The following is a 17,604-nucleotide window of genomic DNA, read 5'->3' as shown; positions in this document are numbered from 1 at the left end:
AAAGTAACGTAGATTGTTTATATGTAAATAGATATGAACAGTCAGGGGCATAATGGAAACAAGTTATTGTCAAAAATAACTCAAATGAGTTATTTTTTTGTCACAATGAGTTACCTCTCTTTGCTATGACCTACTTTTTCCCAGCATTAGTAACTCAAACACGTTATGATATCTTTCCAAAATAGTTTCAATAAAATAATAACTTGCCTAAGTTTTTTTGTGCCATTCCTCCCTAACTTCACACCCCGTGCACCAAAGATTTTTGCTCGTGCACCAAGACAAAAACAAATGTTTGATTAAATTTAAACCTTGCTCAATCCGGAAAAATTGTTCAAAGTCTTGGGAAAATTGGGAAAAATTTTTTATTTGATGATAAAAATTTGACATATAAACCATGTAAATAAAACCACAAAATAAGGAGTAAAATGCTGTTTATCTCCACCTGCTCACCAATTCTCCATTGGAGTCAGTGCACTCTGTCTAGTATTTACATAATGGAATCCCAAAATGCAATGCATGTTGGCAGGAAATACAAAACTCCCAAGAAATCAATGTCCAAGTAGGATATAAAAATAGCTTATTTAAGTTATTATTAAAAAACTTTTCATGTGTGTAAAATAACTAATTTAAGTTATTTTTCTGATAACCTGTTTGCATTATACCCCTGACTGATGAATAGAAAGTAAAATTTTAGATCATTTGATTTAAAAATATTTTATTAGCAAATGGGAACCATCTGTAAGGAGTACCATACCTTTATCTTTTTTTAACACCCTAAATTTTTTGTAAGTCAGATTAAAGCTATCTAAAGACCTGTGTTTAACAGTGTTTTCTTGTTAAAACTTAACAAAGTTAATTTTTTCTTGATTGAAAGGTGTTGTCATAGTTTGAGGGAAAAAGAGAGAAAATTTTGAAATTTATTTCAATATATCTTGAAATTTATTCAGTATTACAAGTATACATGTACATCTATCTTGGGAAGTATACAGACTTCGGAATGTACTTTAGTCAGGTCCATCACAATCTCTTGATTAAGCTATATAATTAGCTCACCTGAGCTAAAAGCTCAAGTGAGCTTTTCTGATCACATTTTGTCCGGCGTCCGTCTGTCTGTCCGTCCGTCTGTCTGTCTGTCTGTAAACTTTTCACATTTTCGACTTCTTCTCAAGAACCACTGGGCCAATTTCAACCAAACTTGCCACAAAGTATCCTTGGGTAAGAGGGTTTCAAGTTTGTTCAAATGAAGGGCCACGCCCTCTTTCAAGGGGAGACAATTAGGAATTAGTGAAAAAATAATGGCAACATTTAAAAATCTTCTTCTCAAGAACCATAGGGCCAGGAAAGATGAAAGTCATGTGGCAGCATCCTCAGGTAGTGTACATTCAAGTTTGTTCAAATTATGACCCCCGGGGGTAGGGCGGGGCCACAATGGAGGATCAAAGTTTTACATAGAAATATATAAGAAAAATCTTTGAAAATCTTCTTCTCAAGAACAGCAAAGCCATGATTAGTCATATTTATGTGGAAGCATCCTCAGGTAGTGTAGATTCAAGTTTGTTCAAACCATGACCCCTGGGGGTAGGGCGGGGCCACAATCAAGGATCAAAATTTTACATAGAAATATATAGGAAAAATCTTTAAAAATCTTCTTCTCAAGAACAGCAAAGTCATGATGAGTCATATTTATATGGAAGCATCTTCAGGTAGTGTAGATTCAAATTTGTTAAAATCATGACCCCAGGGGGTAGGGTGGGGCCACAATGGAGGATCAAAGTTTTACATAGAAATATATAGGAAAAATCTTTCAAAATCTTCTTCTCAAGAACAGCAAAGTCATGATGAGTCATATTTATATGGAAGCATCTTCAGGTAGTGTAGATTCAAATTTGTTAAAACCATGACCCCCGGGGGTAGGGCGGGGCCACAATGGAGGATCAAAGTTCTACATAGAAATATATAGGAAGAATCTTTAAAAATCTTCTTCTCAAGAACAGCAAGGTCATGATGAGTCATATTTATATGGAAGCATCTTCAGGTAGTGTAGATTCAAGTTTGTTAAAATCATGACCCCAGGGGGTAGGGCGGGGCCACAATGGAGGATCAAAGTTTTACATAGAAATATATAGGAAAAATCTTTAAAAATCTTCTTCTCAAGAACAGCAAAGTCATGATGAGTCATATTTATATGGAAGCATCCTCAGGTAGTGTAGATTCAAATTTGTTAAAATCATAACCCGAGGGGGTAGGGCGGGGCCACAATGGAGGATCAAAGTTTTACATAGAAATATATAGGAAAAATCTTTCAAAATCTTCTTCTCAAGAACAGCAAAGCCATGATGAGTCATATTTATATGGAAGCATCCTCAGATAGTGTACATTCAAATTTGTTCAAATGACGACCCCCGGGGGTAGGGCAGGGCCACAATGGAGGATCAAAGTTTTACATAGAAATATATAGGAAAAATCTTTAAAAATCTTCTTCTCAAGAACAGCAAAGTCATGATGAGTCATATTTATATGGAAGCATCCTCAGGTAGTGTAGATTCAAATTTGTTAAAATCATAACCCGAGGGGGTAGGGCGGGGCCACAATCGAGGATCAAAGTTTTACATAGAAATATATAGGAAAAATCTTTCAAAATCTTCTTCTCAAGAACAGCAAGGTTATGATGAGTCATATTTATATGGAAGCATCTTCAGGTAGTGTAGATTCAAATTTGTTAAAATTATGACCCCAGGGGGTAGGGTGGGGCCACAATGGAGGATCAAAGTTTTACATAGAAATATATAGGAAAAATCTTTAAAAATCTTCTTCTCAAGAACAGCAAGGTCATGATGAGTCATATTTATATGGAAGCATCTTCAGGTAGTGTAGATTCAAGTTTGTTAAAATTATGACCCCAGGGGGTAGGGCGGGGCCACAATGGAGGATCAAAGTTTTACATAGAAATATATAGGAAAAATCTTTAAAAATCTTCTTCTCAAGAACAGCAAAGTCATGATGAGTCATATTTATATGGAAGCATCCTCAGGTAGTGTAGATTCAAATTTGTTAAAATCATAACCCGAGGGGGTAGGGCGGGGCCACAATCCAGGATCAAAGTTTTACATAGAAATATATAGGAAAAATCTTTCAAAATCTTCTTCTCAAGAACAGCAAAGCCATGATGAGTCATATTTATATGGAAGCATCCTCAGATAGTGTACATTCAAATTTGTTCAAATGACGACCCCCGGGGGTAGGGCAGGGCCACAATGGAGGATCAAAGTTTTACATAGAAATATATATATGAAAATTTTTTAAAAATCTTCTTCTCAAGAACAGCAAAGCCCTGATGAGTCATATTTATATGGAAGCATCTTCAGGTAGTGTAGATTCAAGTTTGTTAAAATCATGACCCCAGGGGGTAGGGCGGGGCCACAATCAAGGATCAAAATTTTACATAGAAATATATAGGAAGAATCTTTCAAAATCTTCTTCTCAAGAACAACAAAGCCATGATGAGTAATATTTATATGGAAGCATTCTCAGATAGTGTAGATTCAAGTTTGTTCAAACCATGACCCCTGGGGGTAGGGCGGGGCCACAATGGAGGATCAAAGTTTTACATAGAAATATATAGGAAAAATCTTTAAAAATCTTCTTCTCAAGAACAGCAAAGCCATGATGAGTCATATTTATATGGGAGCATCCTCAGGTAGTGTAGATTCAAGTTTGTTCAAATCATGACCACCGGGGGTAGGGCAGGGCCGCAATGGACTATCAAAGTTGTACATAGAAATATATAGGAAAAATCTTCTTCTCAGGATTAGCAAAGCCCAGATTGTTCATATTTATATGGAAGCATCCTCAGGTAGTGTAGATTCAAATTTATTCAAATCATGACCCCCGGGGGTAGGGCGGGGCCACAATGGAGGATCAAAGTTTTACATAGAAATGTATAGGAAAAATTTTAAAAATCTTCCTCTCAGGAACAGCAAAGCTCTGATTGATCATTTATATGGGAGCATCCTCAGGTAGTGTAGATTCTATTTTGTTCAAATCATGACCCCCGTGGGTAGGATGGGCCATATGGAGGATCAAAGTCTTAAATAGAAATATATATATATTATTATAACAGTAACTTGATCCGAGGAGCCGTATCACGTCGAGTTGACAGGCGCGGATCATCAGATCAAACGAGACGCGAAGCGTCGAGTTTGATCTGATGATCCGCGCCTGTCAACGAGACCTGATGCGGCTCTTCGGATCAAGTTACTGTTATAATGATAAATTTATTATATACCCCTTTACAACTAGCAAAGTATAATAAAAGGAAAACTTTTTTGGATCAATTACATAACTTTTGTCCATTAAACAAACCATTTTGTCAAGGAACTTTTTGATGCGCCAGAATAAAAACGTCATTTATCTGTGTACTACGTCATCAGTTTCAGAGAGGGGTGATATGGATTCAGAAAACCACAGTGTGGTGATCTGGAAAGTCGGATCACACTCTGTTAAATTAACAGTAACAAAAACAAGGAAATTGATGGGTATATAATAAATAGGAAAATTTCTTCTTCTGAAGAACTGCAAACCATGATTAGTCATCACTAGCCAATGTGCTCAGGTGAGCGATGTGGCGCATGGGCCTCTTGTTTGAATTAGCTTTATTAATTAAAATATTCAGAATAGCTTGCTTAGCTATTTTATCACACTTTTTTTAGGTCACCTGAGTCACTCAGGTGACCTATTGCTATCCATTTTTGTCCATCGGCGTGCGTCGTGCGATGTGCGTTAACATTTGAACATTTTTAGCTTCTTCTCTGAAACCGCTCAACCAATTTCAACCAAATTTGGCATATAGCATCTATGGGTGAAGGGGAACAAAAATTGTGAATTTCATGGTCTCTGCCCCCCCTGGGGCCTCAGGGGTGGAGTTAAAACCACCAAAATTAATGCAATCTTTAAAAATCTTCTTCTTTACTCCTGGACATCAAGCAGTCAAACTGTTGGCATGATTGTAATAAGCACTGAGCCCTCTACCAAAATTGTGAAATTAATGGCCCCAGGGTCAGGGGTTCTGGTGCTAGGGCGGGGCTATATAGATCATATAGTGAAAGTGCATTATTTCTTTGAAAATCTTCTTCTCTGCTCCTGGGTATCAAATAAACTAACTAAGTATAGAGTTATGATGAGTAAGAGCGCCTCTTCCAAAATTGTGAAATTCATGGCCCCAGGGGCAGGGGTTCTGGTGTTAGGGCGGGGCACTATTGATTATATAGTGAAAATGCATTAATTCTTTGAAAATCTTCTTCTCTGCTCCTGGGTATTAAATAAACTAACTAAATACGTACTTAGGATGAGCAAGAGTGCCTTTTCCATAATTGTGAATTTCATGGCCCCTGGGTCAGGGGTTCTGGTGTTAGGGCGGGGCTCTATTGATTATATAGTGAAAATGCATGATTTCTTTGAAAATCTTCTTCTCTGCTCCTGGGTATTAAATACAGTAACTAAGTACATAGTTATGATGAGCAAGAGTGCCTCTTCCAAAATTGTGAATTTCATGGCCTCAGGGTCAGGGGTTCTGGTGCTGGGGGGGGGGGGGGGACTATATAGATCATACAGTGAAAGTGCATTATTTCTTTGAAAATCTTCTTCTCTGCTCCTGGATATTAAATAAACTAACTAAGTACATAGTTAGGATGAGCAAGAGTGCCTCTTCCAAAATTGTGAATTTCATGGCCCCTGGGTCAGGGGTTCTGGTGTTAGGGCGGGGCTCTATTGATTATATAGTGAAAATGCATGAATTCTTTGAAAATCTTCTTCTCTGCTCCTGGGTATTAAATACAGTAACTAAGTACATAGTTATGATGAGCAAGAGTGCCTCTTCCAAAATTATGAATTACATGGTCCCAGGGTCAGGGGTTCTGGTGCTGGGGGGGGGGGGGCTATATAGATCATATAGTGAGAGTGCATTATTTCTTTGAAAATCTTCTTCTCTGCTCCTGTGTATTAAATAAACTAACTAAGTATATAGTTATGATGAGTAAGAGTGCCTCTTCCAAAATTGTGAAATTCATGGCCCCAGGGGCAGGGGTTCTGGTGCTAGGGCGGGGCACTATTGATTATATAGTGAAAATGCATTAATTCATTGAAAATCTTCTTCTCTGCTCTTTGGTATTAAATAAACTAACTAAGTACATAGTTAGGATGAGCAAGAGTGCCTCTTCCAAAATTGTGAATTTCATGGCTCCTGGGTCAGGGGTTCTGGTGTTAGGGCGGGGCTCTATTGATTATATAGTGAAAATGCATGATTTCTTTGAAAATCTTCTTCTCTGCTCCTGGGTATTAAATACAGTAACTAAGTACATAGTTATGATGAGCAAGAGTGCCTCTTCCAAAATTGTGAATTTCATGGCCTCAGGGTCAGGGGTTCTGGTGCTGGGGGGGGGGGGGGGGTGGGGGGACTATATAGATCATATAGTGAAAGTGCATTATTTCTTTGAAAATCTTCTTCTCTGCTCCTGGATATTAAATAAACTAACTAAGTACATAGTTAGGATGAGCAAGAGTGCCTCTTCCAAAATTGTGAATTTCATGGCCCCTGGGTCAGGGGTTCTGGTGTTAGGGCGGGGCTCTATTGATTATATAGTGAAAATGCATGAATTCTTTGAAAATCTTCTTCTCTGCTCCTGGGTATTAAATACAGTAACTAAGTACATAGTTATGATGAGCAAGAGTGCCTCTTCCAAAATTATGAATTACATGGTCCCAGGGTCAGGGGTTCTGGTGCTGGGGGGGGGGGGGCTATATAGATCATATAGTGAAAGTGCATTATTTCTTTGAAAATCTTCTTCTCTGCTCCTGTGTATTAAATAAACTAACTAAGTATATAGTTATGATGAGTAAGAGTGCCTCTTCCAAAATTGTGAAATTCATGGCCCCAGGGGCAGGGGTTCTGGTGCTAGGGCGGGGCACTATTGATTATATAGTGAAAATGCATTAATTCATTGAAAATCTTCTTCTCTGCTCTTTGGTATTAAATAAACTAACTAAGTACATAGTTAGGATGAGCAAGAGTGCCTCTTCCAAAATTGTGAATTTCATGGCTCCTGGGTCAGGGGTTCTGGTGTTAGGGCAGGGCTCTATTGATTATATAGTGAAAATGCATTAATTCTTTGAAAATCTTCTTCTCTACTCCTGGGTATTATTGAAACAAATTAAATACATAAATATGATAAACAAGTATGCCTCATCCAGAATTGTGAATTTCCTGGCCCCTGGATCAGGGGTTCTGGTGCTAGGGCGGGGCTCTATTGATTATAAAGTGAAAATGTTTTAATTCTTTAAAAATCTTTTTCTGTGCACCTGGGAATTATTTAAACAAACTAAGTACATTGTTATGATAAGCAAGGATGCCTCTTCCAAAATTGTGAATTTCGTGGCCCCTGGATCAGGGGTTCTGGTGCTAGGGCGGGGCTCTATTGATTATAAAGTGAAAATGTTTTAATTCTTTAAAAATCTTCTTCTCTGCACCTGGGTATTATTTAAACAAACTAAGTACATTGTTATGATAAGCAAGGATGCCTCTTCCAAAATTCTGAATTTAATGACCCCAGGTTTAAGGGTTCTAGTGGGGAGTGGTGGTGGGTGGTAGGGGGGCTTCTATTGATTATAAAGTGAAAAAGCAAAATTTCTTTAAAAATATTCTTTTCTGCTTCTGGTTAAAAAAGCAAAGAGGCTAAGTGTATAGTTATGATGAGCAAGAGTGCTTCTTCCAGAGTAGTGAATTTCATGACCCCTGGGCTAGATGTGCTGGTGTGAGGGTGGGGCTCTTGATAATATAGTGAAAATGCATTAATTCTATTAAATAATCCTGTTTGCTCCTTAGTGTTAAGCAGATAAACAAAGTAATTAGTTATGATGAGCAAACTTATGGTCCCAGGGTCAGAAGCTCTGGTATGTAAGAGATTTCAACAAGGGATTAAAATAGTAGAAGCATTGATAATTTGTTAATATACTGTATGGTGATAGTGATAAATGGGGAACAGATTAAAACCTAATTTATGAACTGTTAATGTATATTAAGACCAATTATTTTGTTGATCATGATCACCCTATTTTTCTTGCTTTTGGGCAACAAAGCTTCACCTTTCAGTTCATTTTATACTCTGTGCATCCTTTAAATTGTTGTATCATACTCAGGTGACCGTTAAGGCCCTTGGGCCTCTTGTTTAGCTCACCTGAGCTTTTCTGATCAAAATTCGTCTGTTGTCAGTCGTTGTCATAAACTTTCACATTTTCATCTCCTTCTCAAGAAACACTGGGCCAATTTCAGCCAAACTTAAATTGCCACAAAGCATCCTTAGATGAAGGGGTTTCAAGTTCGTTCAAATGAAGGGCTATGCTCACTTTCAAGGGGAGATAATTCAGAAAAAGTGAAAATTTGGAGGCATTTTTAAAAATCATCTTCTCAAGAACCAGTGGGCCAAAAAATTTCAAACTTATAGGAAACCTTCCCTACATAGTATAGATTCAAGTTTGTTCAAATGGTGATCCCCCCGGGGGGTGGGGGTGGGTGGGGTGGGGGGTATGGGGGCCCCAATGGGGGATCAAAGTTTTACAAAGGAATGAATAGGAAAATCTTTAAAAATCTTCTTCTCAAGAACAGCAAAGCCATGATTAGTCATACTGATATGGAAGCATCCTCAGGTAGTGTAGATTCGAATTTGTTCAAATGAAGACCCCTGGGGCAGGGTGGGGCCACAATGGGGGATAAAAGTTTTACATAGGAATATATAGGAAAAATCTTTAAAAATCTTCTTCTCAAGAACAGCAAAGCCATGATTGGTCATATTTACTTGGTAGCATCCTCAGGTAGTGTAGATTCAAATTTTTTCAAATCATGACCCCTGGGGGTTGGGTATGGCCACAATGGACGATCAAAGTTTTACATAGGAATACATAGGAAAAATCTTTTTAAAAAACTGTTTTTTAAGAAGAGCAAAGCCATGATTGGTCACATTTATATGGAAGCATTCTTAGATAGTGTAGATTCAAGTTTTATCAAATCATGGGGCCACAATGGGTGAACAAAGTTTTACATAGGAATATATAGGAAAAATCTTTAAAAATCTTCTACTCAAGAACAGCAAAGCCATGATTGGTCATATTTAAATGGAAGCATCCTCAGGTAATGTAGATTCAAATTTGTTCAATTAATTCATGAAAAATCTTTAAAAATCGTCTTCTGAAGAACAACTGGGCCAGAAAAAATGAAACTTATGTGGAAGCATCCTCAAGTAGTGTAGATTGTAAATTGTTCAAATCATGACCCCCGGGGGTAGGGCGTGACCACAATAGGGATTCCAAGTTTTACATTGAAATATATGAAGAAAATCTTTAAAAATCTTCTCAAGGACCACTGGGCCAGAAAAGCTAAAACTTATGTGGAAGCATCCTGGGGTAGTGTAGACTGTAAACTGTTCAAATCATGACCCCCGGGGGTAGGGTGGGGCCACAATAGGGAATCCAAGTTTTACATTGAAATATATAGGAAAAATCTTTAAAAATCTTATTCTCAAGAACCACTGGACCAGAAAAGCTGAAACTTATGTGGAAGCATCCTGGCGTGGTGTAGATTGTAAATTGTCCAAATCATGACCCCCGGGTGTAGGGCCGGGCCACAATAGGTATTACAAGGGGGGACATCTGGTAAAGAACAGCATGGCCAAAGTTACTCAGGTGAGCGATGTGGCCCATGGGCCTCTTGTTTTGATACAGTTCACCCCAAGAGACTTTTCTTTTGTCAATTCAGAAATCCCTTGTCGAGCCTCTCTATTGAAAGCCACTCATTTATTCCCCAAAAATTATAGCCGGACACATTTTATGACTTTACGCAAGGAAATTGATGTATCTCATGTAAAGTCTTAAAATGTAAGTGTGTTGAGGTAATTTTCGAGGAATAATTTGGTTACAAAAAAAGGCTTGACGAGGGACATCTGAAATGATTTATTTCACAAGGAAAAAGTTTTGAAGCAAACTATGTCATGTTAAAGTACATGTAGGTTAATGACTGATAACTTATGATTGATTAATAAAATAAGGGTGCCTGAAATTGAGTTAGGTACCTATTAGAAAGAAAAAGAAGGGGGTGAACCCATATACAAAACAAATGCCTTTGTGTATAACTTCTTACAAGAGGACTAAATCTTGCCAGTGAAATACTAATAAGACAAATGAAATGGAACAAGTGTACGTGTTCCACACCTTTCCTTTTTTTAGGTCACCTGAGTCACTCAGGTGACCTATTGCTATCTGTTTTCGTCCATCGTCATGCGGGTGTGCGTCGTGCGTAAACTTTTCACATTTTCGACTTCTTCTCAAGAACCACTGGGCCAATTTCCATCAAACTTGCCACAAACTATCCTTGGGTAAAGATGATTCAAGTTTGTTCAAATGAAGGGCCACGCCTTCTTCCAAGGGGAGATAATTAAGCATTAATGAGAAATTAATATCTTTTAAAAATCTTCTTCTCAAGAACCACTGGACCAGGTAAGATGAAACATATGTGGAAACATCATCAGGTAGTGTAGACTCAAGTTTGTTAAAATCATGACCCCCAGGGGTAGGGTGGGGCCACAATGGACGATCAAAGTTTTACATAGAGATATATAGGAAAAATCTTTAAAAATCTTCTTCTCAGGAACAGCAAAGCCCTGATTGGTCTTATTTATATGGAAGCATCCTCAGGTAGTGAAGATTCAAGTTTGTTCAAATCATGACCCCCGGGGGTAGGGTGGGGCCACAATGGACGATCAAAGTTTACATAGAAATATATAGGAAAAGTCTTTAAAAATCTTCTTCTCAAGAACAGCAAAGTCGTGATGAGTCATATTTATATGGAAGCATCCGAAGGTAGTGTACATGTAGATTCAAGTTTGTTCAAATCATGACCCCCCAGGGTAGGGCGGGGCCACAATCTATGATCAAAGTTTTACATAGAGATACATGTATATTAGAAAAATCTTTAAAAATCTTCTTCTCAGGAACAGCTAAGCCTTGATTGATCATATTTATATGGAAGCATCCTCAGGTAGTGTAGATTCAAGTTTGTTCAAATCATGACCCCCCGGGGTAGGGTGGGGCCACAATGAATGATCAAAGTTTTACATAGGAATATATAGGAAAAATCTTTAAAAATCTTCTCAAGAACAGCAAAGTCGTGATGAGTCATATTTATATGGAAGCATCCGAAGGTAGTGTAGATTCAAGTTTGTTCAAATCATGACCCCCCGGGGGTAGGGCAGGGCCACAATGGATGATCAAAGTTTTACATAGAGATATATAGGAAAAATCTTTTAAAATCAGCAAAGCCATGATTGGTCATATTTATATGGAAGCATCCTCAGGTAGTGTAGATTCAAGTTTGTTCAAATCATGACCCCCAGGGGTACGGCTGGACCACAATGGACGATCAAAGTCTTACATAGGAATATACAGGAAAATTTCTTCTCAAGAACTGCAAAGCCATGATTAGTCATTTTGATATGATCAAAGTTTTACATAGAAATACATAGAAAAAATATTTTAAAAATTTCTTCTCCAGAATCACTGGGCCAAGAAAAATGAAACTTATCTGGAAACATCCTAAGGTAGTGTAGATTCAAGTTTGTTCAAATCATGACCCCCAGGGGTAGGGCAGGGCCACAATGGATGATCAAAGTTTTACATGGGAATACATTGGAAAAATCTTCTTCTCCAGAATCACTGGGCCAAGAAAAATGAAACTTATCTGGAAACATCTTCAGGTTGTGTAGATTCAAGTTTGTTCAAATCATGACCCCCAGGGGTAGGGCAGGGCCACAATGGATGATCAAAGTTTTACATGGGAATACATTGGAAAAATCTTCTTCTCCAGAACCACTGGGCCAAGAAGGATGAAATGTGGAAACATCTTCAGGTTGTGTAGATTCAAGTTTGTTAAAACCATGATCCCCAGGGATAGGGTGGGCCACAATGGACAATGAAAGTTTTACATTGGAATATGTAGGGAAAATCTTGAAAAAATTCTTTTCTCAAGAACAGCAAAGCCATGATTGGTTATATTTACATGGAAACATCAGGTAGTATAGATTCAAGTTTGTTCAGATCATGACTCTGGATTTTGGGGATAGGGTGGGGCCACAATGGACGATCAAAGATTTACAAAAGCTCCTTTCAGTTTATTTTATACTTCTATGGATTGTTGTATTATACTCAGGTGACCGTTAAGGCCCTTGGGCCTCTTGTTTTTATATATCTAGGTTAGTGTTTCAATCGGAACAAACTAGTGTCAGATCTGAAGGCCTGCGATATACATGTATATGTGAACAATTCCTCTTTGTTTGCATTCAACCTTTATTTGAATTTTTTACCATACAGGACTAGGGTGGGGCAAAAAGAATCAATTATCTAAAGTGCATGTGTATATTGGACAAGTACTCTTCTCCAAAACAGCAAGGTCAAGTTTGTTATGTTGGTAGTGAAACATCCCTATGTTGTGTGGATTTAAGTTTGGTTAACATGGTAACTTATGCCCTGTTCACATAGAGAGTTAAATTATGCGTAAGTTGCTGCGAATTAAATTTGAACTGCCTTCACATGGAGAATTTAATGCGAATTAGTTTAATTCAAATTAGCTTACTGCGCATTAAATTACTTCGCATTACCTCTATGTGAACGCTAAGCGAAGCTTATTCGAATCAAATTCTGATGCATGCGTAAGGGCAGAATAAAGTCACAGGCCACATGTCAGTGGTCAGATATAGTAACTTGTGCTATTTTTGTGTGAAAAACAAAGGAAAATTATATTAATCACTAAAATGTGTACAGACACTATGAAATTATTAGCTCACCTGAGCCAAAGGCTCAAGTGAGCTTTTCTGATCAAAATTTGTCCGTTGTCTGTTGGCGTCGTCTTTGGCGTCGTCGTAAACTTTTCACATTTTCATCTTCTTCTCCAGAACCACTGGGCCAATTTCAATCAAACTTGGCACAAAGTATTCTTGGGTAAAGGGGATTCAAGTTTGTTCAAATGAAGGGCCACTCCCTCCTCAAAGGGGAGATAATTACAAAATAGCAAAAAATTACTGGCATTATTGAAAAATCTTCTTCTCAAGAACCAATGGGCCAGGAAAGATAAAACTCATATGGAATTATTGTCAGGTAGTGTAGATTCAAGTTTGTTCAAATCATGACCCCTGGGGGTAGGGTGGGGCCACAATGGACGATCAAAGTTTTACATAGGAATATATAGGAAAAATCTTCAAAAATCTTCTTCTAAAGAACAGCAAAGCTATGATTGGTCATATTTATATGGAAGCATCCTCATGTGGTGTAGATTCAAGTTTGTTCAAATCATGACCCCCGGGGGTAGATTGGGGCCACAATGGACGATCAAAGTTTTACATAGGAATATATAGGAAAAATCTTCAAAAATCTTCTTTCAAGAACAGCAAAGCTATGATTGGTCATATTTATATGGAAAAATCCTCATGTGGTGTAGATTCAAGTTTGTTCATATCATGACCCCCGGGGGTAGGGTGGGGCCACAATGGACGATCAAAGTTTTACATATAGGAATATATAGGAAAAATCTTCAAAAATCTTCTTCTCAAGAACAGCAAAGCTATGATTAGTCATATTTATATGGAAGCATCCTCATGTGGTGTAGATTCAAGTTTGTTCAAATCATGACCCCCGGGGGTAGGGTGGGGCCACAATGGACGATCAAAGTTTTACATAGGAATATATAGGAAAAATCTTCAAAAATCTTCTTTCAAGAACAGCAAAGCTATGATTGATCATATTTATATGGAAGCATCCTCGGGTGGTGTAGATTCAAATTTGTTCAAATCATGACCCCCGGGGGTAGGGTGGGGCCTCAATGGACGATCAAATTTTTACATAGGAACATATAGGAAAAATCTTAAAAAGTCTTCTTCTCAAAAATAGCAAAGCTATGATTGGTCATATTTATATGGAAGCATCCTCATGTGGTGTGGGTTCAAGTTTGTTCAAATCATGACCATCAGGGGGTAGGGTTTTGCCACAATGGACAACAATTAAAGTTTAACATAGGTGAATAAAGGAAAAAATCTTCAAAAATCTTCTTCTCAAGAACAGCAAAGCCATGATTGGTCAAATTTATATAGAAGCATCTGCAGGTGGTGTAGATTCAAATTTGTTCCAATTATGACCCCTGGGGGTAGGGTGGGGCCACAATGGATAATCAAAGTTTTTATGGAGTATATAGGAAAAATCTTCAAAAATCTTCTTCTCAAGAACAGCAAAGCTATGATTTGTCATATTTATTTGGAAGCATCCTGAGGTGGTATAGATTCGAATTTATTCAAGTCCTGACCCCCAGGGGTAGGGTGGGGCCACAAAGGACGATCAAAGTTTTACATAGGAAAAATCTTCTTCTCAAGAACAGCAAAGCTATGATTGGTCATATTTATATTGGAAGCATCCTCAGGTGGTGTAGATTCAAGTTTGTTCAAATCATGACCCCCAGGGTAAGGGTGGGGCCACAATCTATGATCAAAGTTTTACATAGAGATACATGTATATTAGAAAAATCTTTAAAAATCTTCTTCTCAGGAACAGCTAAGCCCTGATTGATCATATTTATATGGAAGCATCCTCAGGTAGTGTAGATTCAAGTTTGTTCAAATCATGACCCCCGGGGGTAGGTTGGGGCCACAATGAAGGTTCAAAGTTTTTTATAGGAATATATAAGAAAAACCTTTAAAAATCTCAAGAACAGCAAAGCCATGGTTTGTAATATTTATATGGAAGCATCCTCAGATAGTGTAGATTCAAATTTGTTCAAACATGACCTCCAGAGGTAGGGTGGGGCCACAGTGAAAGTTCAAACTTATAGAGAAAAAAGTCACAGTTAGTCAAAAAATTATGTAAGCAGTGTAGATTTAATTTTGTTCAAGTCATACCCCCCCCCTCCCTTTTAGGGGTAGGTTGGGACCATTTATGCATTTAAGCTTTTCAATACTAAACTGATTTTTCCTTTTTTCCTGGCCACAGTGCTCAGGTGAGCGATGTGGCCCCTCGGCCTCTTGTGTGAAATGCAACTGCTCTGCACATTGTGACGTGATTCACAAATGACATTATAATAGCCTTTATGAATAGCCTTATTGTAGAAACATGATTTTAATTCGTACTAGTTTACTTCACATTAGCTGTTGTGAGAACGCAATTTAATTCGCATTAGTTTAATTCGCATTATTTTACTTCGCATTAATTTACTGCAAATTAAACTCTCAGTGTGAACAGGGCTTTAGTTAAGCCATAACTACTACTCGTGACCTTGGGGAAAACTTTGTTATGAGAAATAACAAAGTGGCAAAAATCTTTCCAAAATCAAAGAGACAGCAGGGCCAATGTTACTCAGGTGAGTATTGTGGTCCATGGGCATCTTGTCAAGATCTGTATTATCAACAACAAACAAAAATAAACAATACTAGGATTCTAAAACTCTTAGTAATTTAAACATTAAAAATACAGTTTTAGAAAATGTGGCGTAGATTTGACATGTTTGATTCATCAATTTTAGCAATGAACTTGAGAACAGTTTCACACTTACAAATTGAGTCTGATAAAGACAACAGTTGAGTGCTCACTAAGATACAGAAAAAAACTTGTAATACTGGGATCAGGGAAGCACATTTACTGGTACCCCCCCCCCCCCCCCCATGAAACTAAAATCTCCATAAAATTGCCATTCTGACGTGATGTGTACCATGAATTGTAACACTGTACTGTTATCTTAATTTGTTTGTTTCATTACTTTTGACAGCATCTACAGGATGTGATGTACAGAGAAGAGAAAAGTTATCATATAACAGGTTTATATAGACTACCTTTTCATAATTTGTGAAAGTTACTAATAATTAAAATATGTGTTAAATAAATCATGTAATTATATACTTGTAAGTTTAGAAGTTCTTAAGAATACTTGGCATTTTTCATGAAACAGTTCATGTCCTTGCATATTTCAAAAAACTTGCCATGCAATAACATTATGAGCTGACCTGAGCTGAAAGCTCAAGTGAGTTTTTCTGATCACATTTTGTCTTTTGTACACCTGTTAACTTTGTTAACTTTCACATTTTAGACTTCTTCTCGAGAACCACTTGGCCAATTTCGACCAAACTTGCCAGAAAGCATCCGTGGGTGAAGGGGATTCAAATTTGTTCAAATAAAGGGCCACACCCTCTTTCAAGGGGAGATAATTAAGAATTAGTGAAAATTTGGTCATCTTTCAAAAATCTTCTTCTCAAGTACCATTGGGCTAGAAAAGTTGAAACTTATCTGAAGCCTTCATTGAAAAGTGTAGATTCAAATTTGTTCAAATCATGACCCCTGGGGGTAGGGTAGGGCCACAATAGGGGATCAAAGCTTTACATAGGCATACATGTATATAGAAAAAAACCATTAATTTGTAAAAAAGATTTCTTCTCAAGAACACCAAAACCATGATTAGTCATATTAATGTGGAAGCATCCTTAGGTAGTGTAGATTCATGTTTGTATAAATGATGACCCCAAGGGCTAGGGTAGGGCCACAATGGGGGATAAAAATTTTATGTAGGAATATATAGGAAATATCTTTTAAAATCTTCTCAAGAACAACAAAGCCACATTTCGTCATATTGATATTGATATGGAAGTATCCTCAGATAGTGTAGATTCAACTTTGTTCAAATCATGACCCCCAGGGTAGGTTGGGTTCCCATTTGTGATCAAACTTTTATCAAGGAATATATAGGAAAAATCTATAAAAAAAGTTCTCAAAAACAAAGAATATGTGATTAGTCATATTGATATGAAAGCATCTTCTGGGAGTGTAGATTCAATTTTTTTTTAAATCATGATCCCTGGGGGTAGGTTGGGGCCACAATGGGGGATTAAAGCTTTACATAGGAATATATAAGAATAAAACCTTTAAAAATCTTCATCTCAAAAACACCAAAGCCATGATTAGTCATATTGATATGGAAGCATCCCCAAGATTGTAGATTCAAGTTTGTACAAGCCATTACCTCCAGTAGTAGGATGGGGCCACAATGGGGGATTAAAGTTTTACAAAGGAACATATATAGAAAAAAATCTTTAAAAATCCTCTTCTCAAGAATAACAAAGCCATGACTAGTCATACTGATATGGAAGCAACCTCAGGTAGTGTAAGATTCAATTTTGTTCAAATCATGAACCCCCCCCCCCCCCCCCCCGGGTAATGTGGCACACATCTTTAAAATATGTTCTCAAGAATAGCAAAGCCATTATTAGTCATATGATTATGGAAACATCCTCAGATAGTTTACATTCAGTTTCATTCAAAACATGACACATGGGGGTAGGGTGGGACTAGAACAGGCGATTATAGTTTTACGTGTGGATATATAGAAGAAGAAATCTGCTGATGAAGAACGACAGGGCCATATTGACTCAGGTGAGCGTTGTGGCCCATGGGCCTCTTGTTTGTACCTTACACCTATAATGTTGCTAGAAGCTCTACAGAACTAGTTACTTAATACAGAGTTTATTTTGACAGATTTCC

The sequence above is a fragment of the Saccostrea echinata genome, unplaced genomic scaffold, assembly GCF_033153115.1.
Source record: "Saccostrea echinata isolate AGI-Se365-2 ecotype Australia unplaced genomic scaffold, CSIRO_AGI_Sech_v1 ptg000046l, whole genome shotgun sequence".
NCBI classification, from domain to species: Eukaryota; Metazoa; Mollusca; class Bivalvia; order Ostreida; family Ostreidae; genus Saccostrea; species Saccostrea echinata.
Note: the sequence above shows the minus strand (reverse complement) of the source record.